Source organism: Lutjanus erythropterus, chromosome 1, assembly GCF_056507025.1.
Source record: "Lutjanus erythropterus isolate fLutEry1 chromosome 1, fLutEry1.hap2, whole genome shotgun sequence".
NCBI lineage: Eukaryota > Metazoa > Chordata > Actinopteri > Lutjaniformes > Lutjanidae > Lutjanus > Lutjanus erythropterus.
In genome coordinates, this window is record NC_139317.1 from 31,303,819 (window position 1) to 31,322,148 (window position 18,330).

Sequence of the window (18,330 nt, forward strand, 5' to 3'; positions counted from 1 at the left end):
AAATGTCTGCCAGAGACCTGATTTCAGGAGGGATTTTCCACAAATAGAAAGTGTGTTTGGTTGCATGATACAAGGACAAAATCTGAGAGGTTCCAGTCGGATTTCAACCAAAATGACTGCATCCATGTTTTTAGGCTATAAGCTGAAAAGCGAGGGTCATGCAGGTTAATAGTGGGGAATATATACTCTGGAAATACAGGATGATGGTTTGACTAGCGCTCCAAATTAAGGATATCCCGTTGTCCTGGGGACAATAAAAATAGCACCTGGCTGTAACACAAAGACTGGGAGTCTGGGAACATTCTGGGACAACAGAGAAACTTGTCGGAACAGATTAAGTTACCATGTTTACGCATCATGGAGTAAATATCATTTTAATTATTAGGTGTTCTAGTTTGAAAAATGTGTGCATGCACTTTACCACTGACACTAAATCAATGAATCCTTTTGCCATGTCAAGCATTATGTGCTTGTTAGGTTTACCTGTGAAATGTGGTTGTGTTGTGTTGCTTAGCTATATAAAATAATGTCTGTTTTCATCATGTGTAATAGTGATGTGAGATACTGAGAGCAGTGCATGTATTGGTCTGCAGGGAACAGACAGTTTTGTGATTGCAGCATGAACACCAGGGTCGAGATGCATAAAACTGTGTATGCACAAACACAGAAATATGCAGACACATTATTTTCGTTTGTCTGATTCTATTTTATAAATCTCAGTCATTGTGGAACTGGCTGCACTTACAAGAGCCCGATTTCGTCTCCCATGGTTCACCGTGAGTTACACCCTTAAATGTGTTTGTGCGAGGCAAAGTCATTTAACTATATTTATTATGTTGAATGAAAAAAGAACTTTAATTTGGGACAGTTGTTGTTAATTCTAGGACAAGTGAAAGTAGAGGTGTCATGATTCTCCAAATCCACTATTCGATTTGACTTTGATCTTTTACATGTTTTTTTTTCCTTCAGGCATGTGCTGGACACTGCAAATAGGTGAGGGTGGAGAGACAACAAAATACTGGGAGAATTGCAATTCTGCCTTTTGATTTTGCTTCAGTTTTGCTCATTTCAATGATTTGACAATTTAATATTGAAATTGTGGCACCCATTGTTGTGGCACACTGAGGAAAAAAAGTTCATTTTGCGCCCTGGGTTTGACAGATAACTTTACTAGAACCTGTTGTAGGCATTTTGATTGGCAAAATGTCTTGAATAGACACTACGATTGGCTCCCTCACTGAGGATTTGGTCTTTGCATCTAAAGAAACCGTGTTGAAAAAAACTCAAAGTCAAGTTATTTCTCATGTAAATTAGCTGCAAACATGATGGCATATTTAGGCTTATCTTCAAACTCTCAGTCTCCATAGGCTGGAATCTATGAAAGCAAGACATGCGTGAGTGAGTGAGTGAGTGAGTGAGTGAGTGAGTGACCAAGCATGTGTGCCTTCCATTGCCATCTGACTCCCCAAACAATGCCGAGTATTTAATGTGTATGAGGTGAATTGGGAGCGGCTCCTGCCTGCTTCTAACAATAGAACTGACAAGCATGGGGCCAGGCTTTCACTTTGCAGACAGCGGTGAAAAAACAGGCTTGGAGTAGCTGGATTGTTCGCCCTCAATAGGCAGTTTACCTCCCCGTGTCATGTTTTTCTTCTTCTTTAGTGTCCCCGAGCCTCTGCCCAGCCACCAGCCTACTTTTTAATTGGTTCTCCTGCCTGCCGGATGGCTCACCTGCCTGCAATTGTTATCACATCAACTTGCCCTGGAATTGCGGTGGACTTTTCAAAAGGGGCTTTGGGGAAGTGTCGCACCTCGAAAGTCGCTCATCCGTTTAGAAAACCTTAACTACAAAATCTGCTAATGGAAAAGATAAGAACCGGGAGAGCAGTGCTTATCCTAATTAAAATGAGTGTCAATCCATATAGCTGTTGACTTGAATTGGGTTTTGAAGGCCAAAGAGGCCGGAGCTACAGTAGCAGACAGTTAAACGTCTGCTCGCAGCTGTCCACCCAATGAGCGGATTAGAGGACTCCCATATCTTTACGGCTGAGATGCAAAAGAAGATTAGGTCGGCAGCTCATGAAGAGGGGCCGGCCCGTCCTAATCTGCGGGACTGTCAGAGTGAGACACTGCCTTTTTTAAACTGGGCTTTGATGATTTATTGTATCCTGTGTATGATGTGCTCACTTCTGTGGCTGCCTGTGCGATTTTTATGGGTCATTTGTGAGGATGAGTTTGAGTGAGGACATCAGCAGCCTGTATGTGCCAGCTAGTGTGAGAAGCAACGCATGATGTACAGAATAGTTCCTTCTAATTAAGTCAGTAACTGATAGTATTTCCCTGAAGTAACTTATACAGCATTCTCATTAGCTGGGATGGTGTTTCATCAAATGTAATGGGGTATATCCAGACCTCAACGGATCAGTTGTGTACTCGTATAAACAATATTATTACCACCACATATGGACCTAATTCACAGTAGCCTATACAATAGCTTTGCATTTACCCAACAATGACTTGCCCCATTTTACCCCACCTGTTCACATCAGTGTTGTCCTGATTGGAACATTAACCACATTTTCATCCAAAGTACCTGTGACTTTAGGTCCCAGGAGCTACTTTTCAAGGCACTGAAAGGTTCCCTCTGCCTGCTGTTGTCTGTGTTTCCTCCACTGACATAATAAAGATGGACAATGTGTCTCCATTTCCTCCCACCCTGCATGCATGAAGCCAAAATATCCAGGATACAAGCACTGCCATCATGCACTGGTGATGTAATTTAGGGCAGACAGAATCAATGACAGAATCATTTTTTGATGTGTACTTTGATGTTTTAGTTTGGCCCATGTCCTGTCTATTAAAATATAGGGGACTTATGGCTTATGGGATTTATGACCTCAGTGTAGCCACTCACCAGGAGGCGATGTGGGGCTTCACTTTTGGTTAATTGTCATTTTGTCTATTTCCTTATATGTCAGTGGTTTCCGCCACAGTCTGAAGACCTCTAAAGATTGGGCCAGTAAGTCCACTGATGTTGAAAAAGTGATGGCTGTTACTATGCATCATTTTTGCCTGTGACTATACAACAACAATGACACCCCAAACGACAGGCAGGCATCATTATTTGTGCGACACTGTAAAAACAGGACTTTGTCGACAGTCCGTTGGTTGTTGGTTTTCTTCTGTAACTTGGTGTTGATGTCTTAAAGTGAACAAAAAATTAACAGGTTTGCAGCTGCAGATTTTCAAAAATGATGCCTGAAAGAGGCGCCTCTGTACCAAGTGCCCCATATACTGAGGCTATCAGTCCTCTGCAGCGGCTGCTGGTTCGACTCCAACCTGCAGTCCATTTGCTGCTTTTCATCCCCCTCTCTCTACACCCTTTTCTGTCATATCTTCAGCTGTCACTATCAAATAAAGGAAAAAAAAGACGGCTGAAATAAAGTGCTACTAATTCTTAAGCAATCAGAAATGCACCGCAGGCGTGATCCTCGAGTTCCTGTACTTTGGAAAGTACTAACCCGTGAGCAGGGACTGTTTTGGGGGTAAAATAATACTTCCAGAACTTGATCTAGATTCTGCCTCCTAGTATGGCTTTTCCACTTCTCATTACAGACTGGCTTGATTTCACACCCACGTGGAGACCTCAGCTCCAGGTGATGTTGGGGTTCATGCAAAGTGACCAGGCTGTGTAACTAGAGCTCAGTATGTAGTATCCGTACACTACCACTAAGCTCAGAAGTGGGATTTGGTTCAAACTGCTCTGCTATGCCATGCACGACTTCTTGGCAGCCCGCATCTCCACGACCAGCACAACCCCCACACTGGATGAGGTCCCAACCTTTCAGCTCTGAACCTCAGAAGGCTTCCCTGAAAACCTTGTTCAGGATAGACAGGGGGATTTAACTGATATTTAATTCTTCAATGTGACAGGTTTTTTTTTGTTTTAATACTGGGGGCTCTTTGTGTAATTTGAAATATGTCTCTGACATTTACAGTTTAACCTCTGATTCCTGTGAAGGGTGCTCTGTTCAACTCTTATGATCATGGAAGAGGAAGCATCCCCGTGACATGACCTGCCTTTCAGGGTCAGACATTTTAAAGGAATTCTCCAGGGTGGCCTTTCTCCTGCAGATGAGTTCTGGTTAATAAGTAACGAAAAGGAAATGGGTGGTAATGCAGAACATAAAAACATTTGTGTTGGGAAACACTGGTCATAATGGAGACTAAATTGTCAACTGTCTCAAAATCTTGCTCATGTATCCTGGAAAAGGCATGTGTGCTAACATTAGAAACTCTATCAACGGTTAATGGATTGGTTTAAGGATGAGCACATTTCTTTTTCCTCCATAATTGCAACACTTCATGTAGGCTTTTTGTTGCAAATTAATTGTCAGCCTGGGATATGCTATTCTCAGATGTTATTTTATAGTAGCAGCTCAGAGGATAGTATGCAGGGCAGATTGCCATCATTTTATTTACTGCTACAGAGGAGAACAACATTGTAAATGCAATTTCCTTGAACTATTAGTACAGAATGCAGACTTCATAAAGCAATCACTTGAAATGGTGCGGTATTTCTTGTTTTAATGCTATAACAGCTCAGATAATCCCCTTTTCCAATGTTGTGTCACCTCTTGCACTATGTCTTGCAGCTCCACTCTCTGTTGCCTCGTATACCTCTAAATTTTGGCCTGTGCTAGACTTTGTAACCTTGTGGCTGAGAAATATCTTTCTTACTGCGCTGATGTTCTGCTCTAATGGCACTTCACTGCAGGCTCTTCTAGCGAACCTTGAAAAATTGTGGTTTTCACCTTTTATATGCTTGTCAGAGAGGATATGAGACTCCCACTTCATCTTGTCTCACATTAGTTTACAGTGTTCAGCCAAAGAGCATTACACACACAGGCCCTTGCACACACACAGGACACACACACGGGGGTCTGCTCTCACAAGCTAAAATAAAATACAAGTGTGAACCGAATGTAAACCTCAAATGTAAACACATTGTTGCTTCAATACTCCCACCCCCAGCTTGGCTGGATTGGTTTGATTCCATTCATGGAACTGGGAGTCGGCCCGAAAAGGGACGAGGGTCTGTGTAATTGAATTAGTAGCTGTGCCCCCCCTCCTTCTTCTTTGCAAGGGCAGGACTAATCATTGAGAATCTGTGCCCTCCCAAGAGAGGGTCGAATAGTTGCCTTGTATAGAAGAGAGACGAGGGGGTTCTGTCTGCTGTGTGTGTGCGCATCTGAGCCTATTTTTGTGTGTAAATGTGGCCGTGTGGTGTTTGATTTCCACAGATTGTCTATACCTAGACAAGATTAAATGGAGGGTCTGGACACAGGGCTCCTGACCCCTGAACCTCTGATTTGGAGGCTAAGTAACAACTGTGTGTGTGTGCGTCTCTGTGTATGTGTGTGTGTGTGCTTGCATATGATGCACAGCAACAGCTGTTCTCCAGATGTCCTCAACTCTCCCCCCAACCAGGGGAAAAAAAGAAAAAAATGAAAGAGAATCTGAACCCCACAGAGGTATAGATGAGGCTCAGGGAATATTTACTGTAGTTAGTTGTTTCTCTGTGAGTCATATTAGGTCTTCATTCATAAAGGACCCATTTGTTTAACTGTGTGTGGGTGTTAGTAAGAGTGGAGGCTGCTGTTGGCAAACAGGGAAATTAGTAGCTATTATGAGCTAATTGATTAGTTAATCAGCAAAAAAAAAAAAAGAACTATTTTCCCTTTAATCCTTTTTAATAACTGATTAATAGTTAAATGTTTCAAGTAGAAATCCTTTCTCTTGTTTCAGCTTCTCAGATATGAGGATGTGCTGTTTGTCCTTTTGTCTTAGGTGTTAATAAACTGATGATCTATGGGCTTTGGACCCCTGGTCAGACAAACAAGCTATTTGATATTATCATTGGGTATTGGGAAATTGTGGGCAGTTTTCACCAGGTGTTCTCAAAGTGCAGCCCACAGAAACATTGTGTGCAGCCTGCAAATCTGACATGAAATGCATGCACTATATTTTAATCATCCGCGGTCCAAGTGTTTGTCAGGTTAGCAGTGACAACCTGTGGAAAGCTTCTGGTTGCATGGCAACTACTGGCACCTCATGTCACTGTCATAAATTGTGCTCTGTCATACATGCTATAGTGCTGTTAGCTAAAGTTAGCAATTTTGGTGGCCAGGAAAAAAAGGATTAACTCTGGCTTCATCAGACCTCAGGGGACAGATAAAATGATCTGCCTTATCTGCAAACAGGTGAATTCAATGTTTAACACCATAATGAGACCAATCACAAATCCTGCAGAGTTCATGGCTTTTCCTGTGTAGCAAGTCATATGCTGGCTCCCTAAATTGGCACTCACTCCATATTAGAGATCAAATGATGATTTGGTTAAAACATCAAAACACTCTTCAAATTAATTAGTAGTGAACATTTGTCAGTTACAGTCCTAATGTAGTTGCACAAACTCTACACAGTTTTTCTTTTTTTAATTAGGCTATGACAGTGCACTTGAACTAGGCCATGGTCACACATTTTTCTGCAATTCTTTCATTACACACAATCTTTAGATAACTTTATTCTGCAGCTTTTGCTCTGATTTACTGTCTGTGTGTGATACTATCAAGGTCCAGGTTTTACAGCAAATGTATTTGGGATATTTTACGTGGGACACAAAATTGGGAAGATAGCTGGATTGCAGCCATTTAGTACTGTCCCTTCTGAAGAAAATGCGTCTAATTAAAGGTGTTCATGTTCATTCATCTCTGGATAATCCAGAGTATCCAGGACAGTGCCTCTGGAAAGAGAAGTTGCTCGTGAGCTTGTGTTGGCGCTCCCCAAAGAAAATTGATAAGTGTGGTAACGGGCATTTCACAGCTGGATATCTCAAAACTACAGTAGATAAAAACAAAACTGTGCATGAGTACTGGGCTAAAAAGATGTTCCTGTTCCCTTTTTCCATAGTAGCCATTAGATATCGATCTTTTTTTCATACCACGAAAACATCATCAATATCCCTGTTTTCCAGGTCAGCGAATGACTAGTCTTTGATTGTCTTTCGGGTTGATTCAGGATGAGATCATTGATGCACGACCCAGTTCCCCACAGCCTGTATCACAGTTGAAAATATATTGCTAACTCATACACACACAAACACAGCGAGAGCAGATGGTTTGTGTTTATTAAGATGGAGGCATTATTGTTATTGGGAGCGGTGCACTGCTGGGTTCTGCTGAAAACTGGTGTCATTAACTTAAAAACATTTAATCTCGTCGTGTCTGTGACATTAGGGTAATTGTAGCTGATATTTTCACTGAAAGGTTACATGACCTGCTTCAGGTGGTGGGAAGTATCAGTGTTTGCTCACTTATATTAGAACTCTATATGTTGCTTTATATTATGCTCATTGATTTAGTATTTCCTTTTCTGTGTCTACTTCTGTAAATCTAATTTAAATCTGAAGTATAATAAGCTCTATTAGATGAGTGCAGTTCTAGACAGGTGGCTCCCAATGAGAGGGTGCTGGGTAATGAGTCCCCTATCACACTAGGAGCATCCCCCCACCTGCATTTATTAAGCCCAGATCCCATGGACCCATTTAGCTAATTGCATATCGGGGTCTGCTACTTATCCATGAGCATGGCGGAAGACCCCAGACAATTAGTCAGTGGGCTTCAGTCAGTTTGTGCTGCAAGGCTGAGCTGAGATGTTTGCCATGATTTAGTTCTTTTAATCCCTCACCACAGACAACTAGAAAGCAACATCGTCATCATCGTCCTGGGTCCATTTTCTTCTTCTTCTCAAATTACACCCCGTTTCTCTGTACAAGCTGAATTTTTCAGTCCTTTCTGTGGTTTAAAGATGTTTATGGAACAGAAAGGGCCACTCTGCCTTTGCATTTTAGGGGTTTTTAGGCCTCAGTGTTCGGTTTCGTTGATGCAGTCTTGGTGGGTGAGAGCTTTGCTGATGTTGGGGGAATTAAATGATTGGATTGTCCTGGATGCTACAGTTAAATGCCCCAAGGACATAGTTGCAGAGACAGTTGTGTCCCAGCAGAACAACTGCACTGAGCCAGTTGTCAGACTGATGTGTACTAAATTAAGGAATGTTGGACTAGATCCACATTTGGGACGATAATAAGTGTCAATGTACTTGAGAGGGGAGTGTATTTTAAAGTTCTTTGGGCTGGGTTCATGAGATGCATGATTTCCCCTGGTGTACTACATTGAAATTTCATAACAATTTTAAGTTGCAGCTAAAAATAAAAAAAAATAAATACCAATAAGTGGCTGAAAGAGCTAAATTAGGTCTGAAAAAACCACCTACACATTTAAAGCTTATGAAATACTAATGCTGTTTTTAATTTGTTTTATACACACAAAAACGAAGAATTGTGATTGTAGTTTTAAAAAGAAAATCTTTGGACAGAGCCAAGCTAACTGTTTTTATTTTAAGCTAACAGTGTTTTTGGTATAGCTTTATATTTAATGGATTGATCTGTCAAAGAAGGAGAATAAACTAATTTCCTTTAATGTCCAACTATTTCTGTAAGAGAAACATGTTTGTATGTAGAAATGTTTTTGTGAAAAAATGTTAGAGGGTGGAACTGTGGATGGGAATGACAAATGCTCTCCCCACAGTGAACAGCTCCCATTGTTCTTTAAGGTGGCCTACAGAAAAGACCTTAGCACTCAGCCCCTGTTCGTTTTAGCGGAACCACTCAGTGGCAACAACTGTGCAATAAATCGTGTTAATATGGTAAAGTCAATTCTGTGTCTTTGCTTGTGTGAATATACTTTATTTTATTCCCCCATACACACTCGCCGTTGCACATATCCATACACACATATGGGGTAAATAATATGAGTTGCCACTTTCCAACGTTGAAGTCATAGAGGGCTGAGTTATTAAAGCCTCATTTTTGGGGCTGCAGCAAGGTGTTTCCCAGGCACCATATTGTCTGACCTGTCCACACTCTGGTCCTCCTCTGCAGTGCGTGATTAATGAAACTGCAGGACGGACGGAACAATGAAGTCTCTTGTGGCATATTGTGCTTTTTAAGATTGCCGGTGGCGATGTGCCCCTGCGCTCCACCTCTGGGGACCCCAGGGGACCAGAGGAGTTTCCCCACTCATTCAATTTTTCAAAAGCCTTGTTTCCTGTCGTTTTTTTTTTTGGGGGGGGGGGGGGGGGGGACATGAGATTTGACAAGAATTAATCAAACAAAATAATACTCCGAGTTTATTTAGATTTCTAAGCATAAAGTAACTACTGGTATCTTGAGATGTCTCACCTCCCCTGGGTTTTGTTTCCTAAAAATGAAGCGTATTGAGTTTTGCTCAAAGCAATTGCCCTCAGGCTCAGCGAAGAGAATAGCGGGAATGCAAATGTCTCTAATGTTGTGTGAGATAAGGTTTCTCTCTCCTCAAGCGTGTTTTGTTAAATTCTGGTGCTCACGTTTATTTTCCTGGAGGCAAAAAGCTTAGCATTTCCCTATTGTCACATTATTTTCAGCTCTTTCCACAGATTCCTTTCCTATTGAGTAGATGTTTGGTCTGTGAGAAAGTTTCCCGCTTATGTTTGGGTGTGTGATTAATATAGTAACAGGTCCTGTTACTTGGCATCTTAATAACCACTTATTATTAAGAAGTATAAACAGTTTAACTAACATTTGATGTATAACAGTATTACACATTGAAGTATATGCACTGGTCTTAAGGAGTACTATTGCATATGTAAAAAAAAGATTTATATAAAGTCTTTGGTGGTGCTAGAGGGAGATGCGTAAAGTTGGATAAATTACCTCAGGTGATGTCACTTGAGTCAGTGACGGTTGGGGCTGAAGACTTATTGCCTGAAAAAATCTGGTCGCAAATCTTACAAACATTCTTTATGCCAGTTGTATATAAATACTTTTGCATATTTGTTGAAACTAACAAAATTTTCCATCCCTGTCGGTAACAAAGTAAATCTGTCCAAATGTCAGACTAGTCATGCTTTTTTTTTTCTTTTTGTTTCTTCTTTTTTCTTCTTTTTGTTCTTTGTTTTTTTTTTTTGTAAAACCTGTTTTAATTCTCTTTTCAATGTAATTAGTCGACTCCATCTTTTTGTCAGCTAGCTAAATCAGGGGACCCGCAGATTGTTTTACCACCTGTGCACATCCACAGCAAAGTTAAAACAAGCCCAGTACAAGATTTGCATTGGGTCCTTTAAGATCCCAACCTCAATGCAGTCCTCTATTGTGAAGTTACAAAGAAGTGAGTTTATATACCCCTGTAGCGTGTGCCTCATCTCAGCTTGGGGCTCGTGGCTCAAGGCTTCATTATCCACTACAAGCATAGCACAATATCTGACTTAACCGTCGACTGTCCAGTTGCATTGTAGGTAATGTGGGCATCAGCTTTTTACAAGTACGAGCAGTAAATGGAATAAAAATGACTATTTTGCTGCATCAGTTTTGATCCCTTTTTAAAAAACTCTTTGCTCTGGAGTCCAACAATGTTGCAAAATAAGCACATTTCTAAATAGAGTACTCTTTTATAGGGGATTGGTAAGCTTTGAATGTCTTTAAGGATTTACGCCTGAATATTGAAATACTGAAAACCCATCACTTAAAATGAGGTAATCCAATTGAAACCCTATAAACACCTGTGCTAATAAATAGCTTTTCATGTGGACTGAATGAAAAATAGCATGGACAGTTAAATGTTGGTCCTGAGAACTGGCAGTAAACCGTAATAACCCAGGAAACAATTGAACTTTTTATTTCTGCAATAGAGTAATAATAAAATAACTGCTGGATCTTTTCTCATCTTTTAATGTCATGTCTTTACTTTTTACACCAAAGTATGGCAAGTAGTATCAGCAAGCATCTAAACAAGTATTTGTGTTAATAAGCAGTATCAGTAATGATACTGGTATTGTTAAAATCCTAACAATACCCATCTATAGAAACAGTATTAGATCCTGGATGACTGTGAAAGGTGTCGTAATTCTCAAACTTTTTCCTTTAAATGTAATAGAACCCATAGTTTTTTGAGCTCCTCAGTGGAATTTGAAAAGCGAGTCACTGTGTGAATCAGTAACCTCCCAGTAAGAAACCTAAAACCCTTTGCTGCTCCCTGCCAATGTCAGCAAGTCAATGACACTCGAGGGACAGGTTGTTGCTGCTGGCTGCCTCAGCGTCAAGCTGAGCTCTGAGGGAGTCTGATGAGTAAGCAGGTAATCAGACGCCGGATGGACGGTTAGCGGCACCAGCCAATGTTTGCTTTCATCAGAATGCAGCTGTTTGGATTTGGCCCTCCAACATTTCATTGTTTGGAATTCTTTGCTCCTGGATGGTTAAATTAATGGATTAAGATGCCGCAGTTCCTGTTTTCATCTGAAAGAAAAACTTAATCCTGTCACACCTGTGCTGTGTGTGAAAACAAATCACTTTACCTGAGTGTAGGTGTGCATGGCTGATGCATTCTGGCTTCCAGCATAGTCTTGTTGAGTGTTTGTGAGCGTCGGTGTGACTGCAGTGTGTGAAAAACCTCTCAAGAGAGAGAGGACCCACACAACAGAGAGATCCTGCAGTCTGCTGTTTCTCCCTCCAGTGATCCACCTTGAGAGTGTCTCTCTCTTGTCCCTCATCAGTCTCCAGCCTGTCAGTACAGTGGCTGCAGCCCATGCCATTAACTTTGGCTGTGGGCATTATACAGTGCAGCCTGGACAGGAGTAATAACCCACACTGCCTATTGTGAAAAATTCTAGTTGTCCTGCCATGGATTATTCTAGTCCAGAAAATCTGGAAACTTTAACTGCAGAAAAATACTGCATATACCGAACTGACAGCAGACCAGCTGTACTTAACTACACGTGACACTGTTTTGTTATAGACTTGCTGTGCTCTGTCATTTTTTGTTATGTTTTATTTTGTTAGAAATAAGGGTTCCAAAAGAGTTTTTCCTAAAGGGCAGAGGTTCTACCCAGAATTATTGGCTTCTCAAGAACCCTTTAATTGAGAGAGTTTGTCAAGGGTTCCCTCTGAGACTAAGGATTCCATTAACAATTATTTTTGGAAGATTTCAAAAATCCTGGAAGAACTCTTTCTATAAGGGTTCTTTGTACAATAATATAAAAGGATTCTCAGTAGAACCCCCTAGGTGGTTTCTTGATAAAACTCTTGGAATATATAAAAGTTCTTGGTAGAACCTTGTGGGTAATTTCTTGGTGGTACCCTTAGAAGGGGGAAGGAACCTCCATAGATGGTTCTGGGTGAAACCATTGCACCATAGAAGGGTTCTCCTGTAGAATCTTTCATAGGTGGTTCTAGATAGAATAATCATTTCAAGTGGAACATTTATAAAAGGTCCTACCAGGAACCAGAGGGATTCTCCTGTGGAGACAAGCTGAAGAACCCTTTATGGTTCTAGTTTAGGGCTGCAGCTATTGATTATTTTAGTAATCAAGTAATCTATCAAATATTCTGGTGAGTAAACTGATAAGAAATACTGCGTGCTCTGCAATTTTTCTACATTAAACTACCTTTGCTTTATCTTAGAGTGGTGGTAATATACGAAAGAGAAAATAAGACAGGCCTCTTAAATGAACAACTAATTGTTTCCTTTATTGCTTTTTTGTGCTTTAATGGTACTCACATTGGTGCTTTACTAAATAAAGACCTGCAAACTCATAAGTGGTGAAAAAGGTGACTTGGTAATAAACCAATCCCCTTTAGAGGGTCTGGGAGTGAAGAAAAATAATGTGATTTTAACATGTAAACAAAGCATTCTGGTGCACTCTGTTTCCATTAACAGTGACCTCCATCTTCTGTTTGTGTTTTCTGCAGACATTACTTCCTTTACCTTAGTCCGTAAGTAAAAAGTATTAATTAAAGTACTAAAGTAAAAGTAAAGTTACTTTACTTAGTACTTTCACTTTAGTACTTTATCTAGGATATGCAGTATTTTTACTTTTAATTAAGTATTTTTACATAATGGCATTAATACTTTTACTAAGGTAAAAGATCTGAGTCCTTTTTCCATCACTGCAGGTCAGTGATCAGTGTTTCAGCAGACTCTGTGGCTCAGTGAATACAGTGCTGTATTTATGGCGACCCACCACAATAAAAACATCCGGCACCACGAAATGATTTTCTGAGGAGCTGTACTCTTCTCTCTGTTGTGTCTAGAAGAGAACCCTTGATTTGCAAAACTCTCGCAACATTTGTACCCGTTGTTTCTGGTAAAATAATCAAACTTGTGCGACCTTTTGCGGTTCTGGGGTGTGTGTCATTTTTGTTTTCACTGTATACTAGATGGAGTGGACTTTCTACAAAATATTATGCTGATATTTAGGAGACAGTCTTTTGTGATCCTGCTACTGGCTGCATGATTCAAATCAAAATCATTACTTGAAAAGAAGAGCGTGAAACCTGCAGTTCTGAATAGCTTTGATACACATTAACAATGTCTTAACAAGCTGGGGTAGATGAAAAGCTTATTTGGTCACCATTGATTTTGTCAGCTATAATGACTACACTGCTGCTTGCAAAGTTAGCCAGCTGTGGCTAATTAATGTTCTCAGAGTTGACGTCACTACAGAATGAAACTCTTGGCTGATGTCGGCTTAATGCGCTCTTAACAGTGGGCTTAAGAGGACTTTGTTGTGAAAGAAACACCACTCTGTATTAAATCGATGTTTAAAATGATGGAAAGTGTTTTTATGGTCTTCAAAAAAGCCAACAGAGTGGTGAGTCTTTGTCCACATAAACAAGCTAGCCGATCACCTCATGTCCTTTACAGACAGCTAGCTGCTCCTTAGTGAAACGAGCCACAGCTGGTCCTTACTGGATAGGAGTCAGTTTAAACAGTTGAATCTGTTCTTCATAAACAGAATAATGATGATTGAAAAATACCTTTGTCACTATTGTGCGTTATATATTTCTTGACATTGACAGTTTCTAAAACTTTTCTTGAGTTATTTAAGTTTTCAAGGCACATCGAGCGCAATGCTGCCGAACTGATTCAGCTGTAAGGTACAAAGAGGGACATGAAGGAGAGCAGTGAGTTTGCAGCAGATGCTATCACACAGTCTACTCAGCTGTAAAGTTTGCTCCAGGTATGAAAGTGCATTTTCAGAATAAGGGCCCAAAACTGAATATTTTGTGCATGCAAACACACTCAGTGAGGACAAAGGCAATAATTTTACTAAGCTGTTTATGCGGCAAGTGAAAATTAATATTTCGCTAATATTCCTGTTTGCTTGCAGGTGTGCAAAAGTGGAGTGGCTGGAGCTGCTTCAGTCATTTTGCATCAAAATAGTATTTTTTCCAAAGTTTTCCACAAATTTTTGACTTGCTCAACTGTGCAAACACAGCTTCCCTCTTAAATTTCATTCCAGCACCTTCTTTAAAAGGGCAGTTTTGCAGTATTTGTGCACATAGAAAACCTGTTGATATTAAAGCCCTAAAGTGTGTTTCTCCTTTCAACCAGAAATACTGAGTTTTCTTGTATGCAATACATGTATCTCTACTCCAGCCTTGCAAAATGTTGGCCAGCTGACCATAAACAGGCAAGCGGCTGTGTGTCGCAAACTGCGTTTTTTAATCAGATAATTGTACATTCAGAATAATGCCTAATTAGGAATATCCAAATGTAATATGCCATTTACATGACCTGTATGAAATTCAGAATTTTGTCATAGAGTGACAGAAAATATTCAGCACTGACATAAAGCGGCCAGTCTTTCTCAAAAGCCTCTCTTCCCTTATCACTCCCTGATGAATGCTGTCAGCTGGACATCATTTCATAAAAGTGCTGACGGCAGTTTTATTTGTTCATGCTGCTCTGTGGTCGTTACAGCACGGTGTAGCGGTGGCAGGTTAAAGTGTTTCAGTGCACAGTGGGGTGTTTTTGAAAGCTGGCCTACCTGGAGTGCAATGACACAATGAGCAAAGGAACTGAGTTTGATTGGGCTAAATGTAGCCGATATGATCAACTAAAAAAATGCCCTGAGCAGCCCTGATAACACTGCTGTACAAACCTCTTTCCACACAATCCCTGAATAAATATTTGCTTTGGGCATCACCAAGTAGGATACCTGAGAAATGTTTAGAAACCTCCTGATATGAAGTGGGAAGTTGACTTTTCAGTCTGCATACATGTTTTATATATGTTGAATTTGTGTAGGCCTATTGATGCAATGCAACCATATGATAATAGTCCACTGTTTAATAATACTGTATGTTGCATTCTGCTTAGATAGACCTTATTGGTTCATTGAGAAACTGTGATATCCTTTCTATTTTTAGTGATTTTTGTATTTGCATTTACATTTAGCATGCAGCTGTAATTATCTCCTTATTCTTGACAGCAGGATTCTTGTTATTTTGCATATCCTCATTTTCTGTTGTCTTTAGTGTTATCCTCATGTGCTGCCTGCCATAATATGGTGGAGGTTACTACAAATATCTAAAAATATATTCCTGAGCATTATGTGCCTGGTGCTGTCTATGTGGGATCCAATTTCTTACATTTTTTTTTATAGAGGAAAGATTGTTTTCATGTAAATCTATGTACCTATTCTGTGCATTAGTCTCTTACCTGTCCACCATTTGTCTTTTCAGCTGTGAAGATCAGCAGACATCCAAGGCTGCATTTCCCTCAGCAATAAGGTAAGAAGCTGATAATGGAGACATGAATGACAGAATGTCTGGAGTGTAGTTGGATGAACTGGAAGTGTCGATGGAAAGTTAATTTCAGCAGTTTTAGATGTTGCAACATACACGTCTGTATACAGATGGTGTGCAGCACCACTTACACATGAAAGAAGCTGAAAATGTGATTCTGCTTTTCATTAAATTGAATTAAACTGTGAAAAAACACATTTGAATAATTGTAATCGAAACGTTGCACTTTGAATGTTACAATGGAGGTTAGACTTAGTGTTGACAAAGCCAATGAAATCATCCCACCAGATGTTGTATTATATCACAGACACTGTAGAAATTGGGTTACATTAAGCATGGCTGGTAACATGCTGTACTGCAGAGGTGCTACCTTGCGTCAGTGTCAGTGTTGGTGTACAGTCCCATGTGACTGCTCGGTCATGCACTAAATGTTTGTCTTGGCAAGACTTGTCAGGATAAGGAGTAGTTTCCAGCTTTAAGGTCACCATATGGAAGCAAACTGTGGAGGAGTTCAGGCTGGGAAGCTTTGGTCATGATGCTCTGCAGGCTTTTCACTGCTGCTCTTAAAGGGATATTTCTGATCATTTCAATTGAGATTGTATGAGGTTCTTATCAATAGTCGGTGTATTAGCTCACCACTTTACCTTGCAAGCCAAATATCACTCTATCCAGATCAACCAGACTCCATGGGCAAAACTGGCTATTGTAACCCACAGAACACAGAGTTGTTGGTCTACCAATGCCCTGATTTGTTAGTGTTTTTTTTTTAGTTTGTGACTTTGGTGAATCCAAACTCTCAGTTTTAAAACACCAAAGTCAGACTTTATCACAAACCAACTAACAGATTGAGGCAGTGGTAGACCAGCAGCTCCCGTCTAAAATAATTGTTTCACCCATGGAGTCTGGTTGGATTAGAGAGAGCAATATTTGCTTGTACACTGGTGGTTTCCCATGAGAAAAGGTTAAATTGTGAAAATATTCTAAATATAGCATATTTTTAAACTCATAATCTGAACTATCCCTTTAATTGCAGCAGCAGCCACAGTTTCTTTGTATTTTTCTCGCACTTATAGATTGATGTTTTGTCAGTTTCCTTTTTTGTCTTTATGATTCATTCTGTTCACTTACATAATCGCACAAACACAGTGAAAGCAGTGTCCTGGACCTCCCCCATATGCACTTCACCTCTATAATTAATTGCACACCATAATACATCTGTCCTTGCTATTGAAACCATCTACTTCCTCTCTTTGTTTGTGTTTACCCAGCAAGGCTGTGTGTGTGTGTGTGAGCCACACATACCTGCCAAGCAGCCTGCCAGGTGCACTGTATCGATTGAAGTTGCTACATGCTTTTAGATAATTAATGAAAGTCAATAGAATTTGTAATATGTGTGTAAGCCTGCACATCTGCAGCTCTCCATGCCAGTGTACAATAATGTACATTTCAAGCTGGCTCAATGAGCTGCTTCCACAGGGCAATTACAGTAACTGGCAGCATCTGGTTACCCAGCCTCCCTTTCACTGTAACCGTGCTCCACTCCACAAATCAGGTTACAGTTGCTGTGCATTTTAGTTGTCCAGAGATTAATTTGCTCTAATGTTGATTTGTCTTATGCCATGCTTCACTAAACAGCCAGGTCTGAATTTAATTACATGTGCACCGAGTCCAGAGCTACAATACAATAAGACGACAGGTTAAATAGCGTTTTTGGGCTTCAATGGGGTTTTTTTTTTCCTCTTTTGGCTTTGACAGCCTTTAGCACTGCTGCAGGTGGTCTGAAAGGCACAGAACAGAAAACAAATCAGTGTCCTGCAGAGTGTTTGAAACACAACGCATGGTGTTTTTATCTAACTTTAAGAAACAGCCTATAATTCTGGCATCGCTTGTGTTAAGCTGTTCCCATTCATACTAATGTATTTCAGACACTCTACAGTACATTTTAATAGGGTGCTGCACTCTCAGTATAATGTGGTGGAATTCATTTTAATGTTAGTCTTACATATTAAGCTTCGGTCCTGTATCTGTTATGGCTATACCCTAATAGTGTCCTTCCAGCCTCAGCTAGTTGTCTACTGATGACAAATCTGAGCTGTTTGCTCACAGTTGATTGGTCAAGAATGAAGCTTGTGAAACTGAAGTGATACAAAATACTAGAAGTAACTCTGGATACATTATTTAATGTATACTCAACAAAAATATAAAAGCAACACTTCTTTTTGCTCCCATTTTTCATGAATTGAAGTAAAAGACCTCTTCTGTGCATGTAAAATATTTAATTCTCTCAATTTTGTAAATTAGTTCATTTTCTTCTTAATGAGACTCTCCTTTGCTAAGATAATCCATCCACCTGACAGGTTTGTTATATAGAGATGCTGATTAAATAGCATGATTATTGCACAGGTGTGCCTTGGACTGATCACAATAAAATCATCCTCTAACATGTGCAGTTTTATTTTGAAAAAAGACATTTATTAGCCACTGAACTATGGCTGTTTGACATAGGGCTACATAAACCATTTTTCCCAGGAGGGCTAAATCATGACCAGCCCGACTCTGTCTGTGATCGATTACCCTGATATTCTTACACTAACCCTAACCATTCACTACTCATGCCTAAACATAATTTATCTAGCCTACGAAGGTAC

The 18,330-nt window shown here is 40.1% G+C and overlaps 1 protein-coding gene across 1 annotated transcript in view; it reads left to right on the plus strand.

Moving 5' to 3' along the window:
* LOC146333122 (talin-2) overlaps nt 1–18,330 on the plus strand; it is a 152,974-nt gene that overhangs the window by 17,001 nt on the left and 117,643 nt on the right. The window contains exon 2 of the mRNA XM_084719775.1: nt 15,620–15,667. The gene's annotated coding sequence lies outside the window, so the exon portion shown is untranslated. The remainder of the gene's footprint in view (nt 1–15,619; nt 15,668–18,330) is intronic.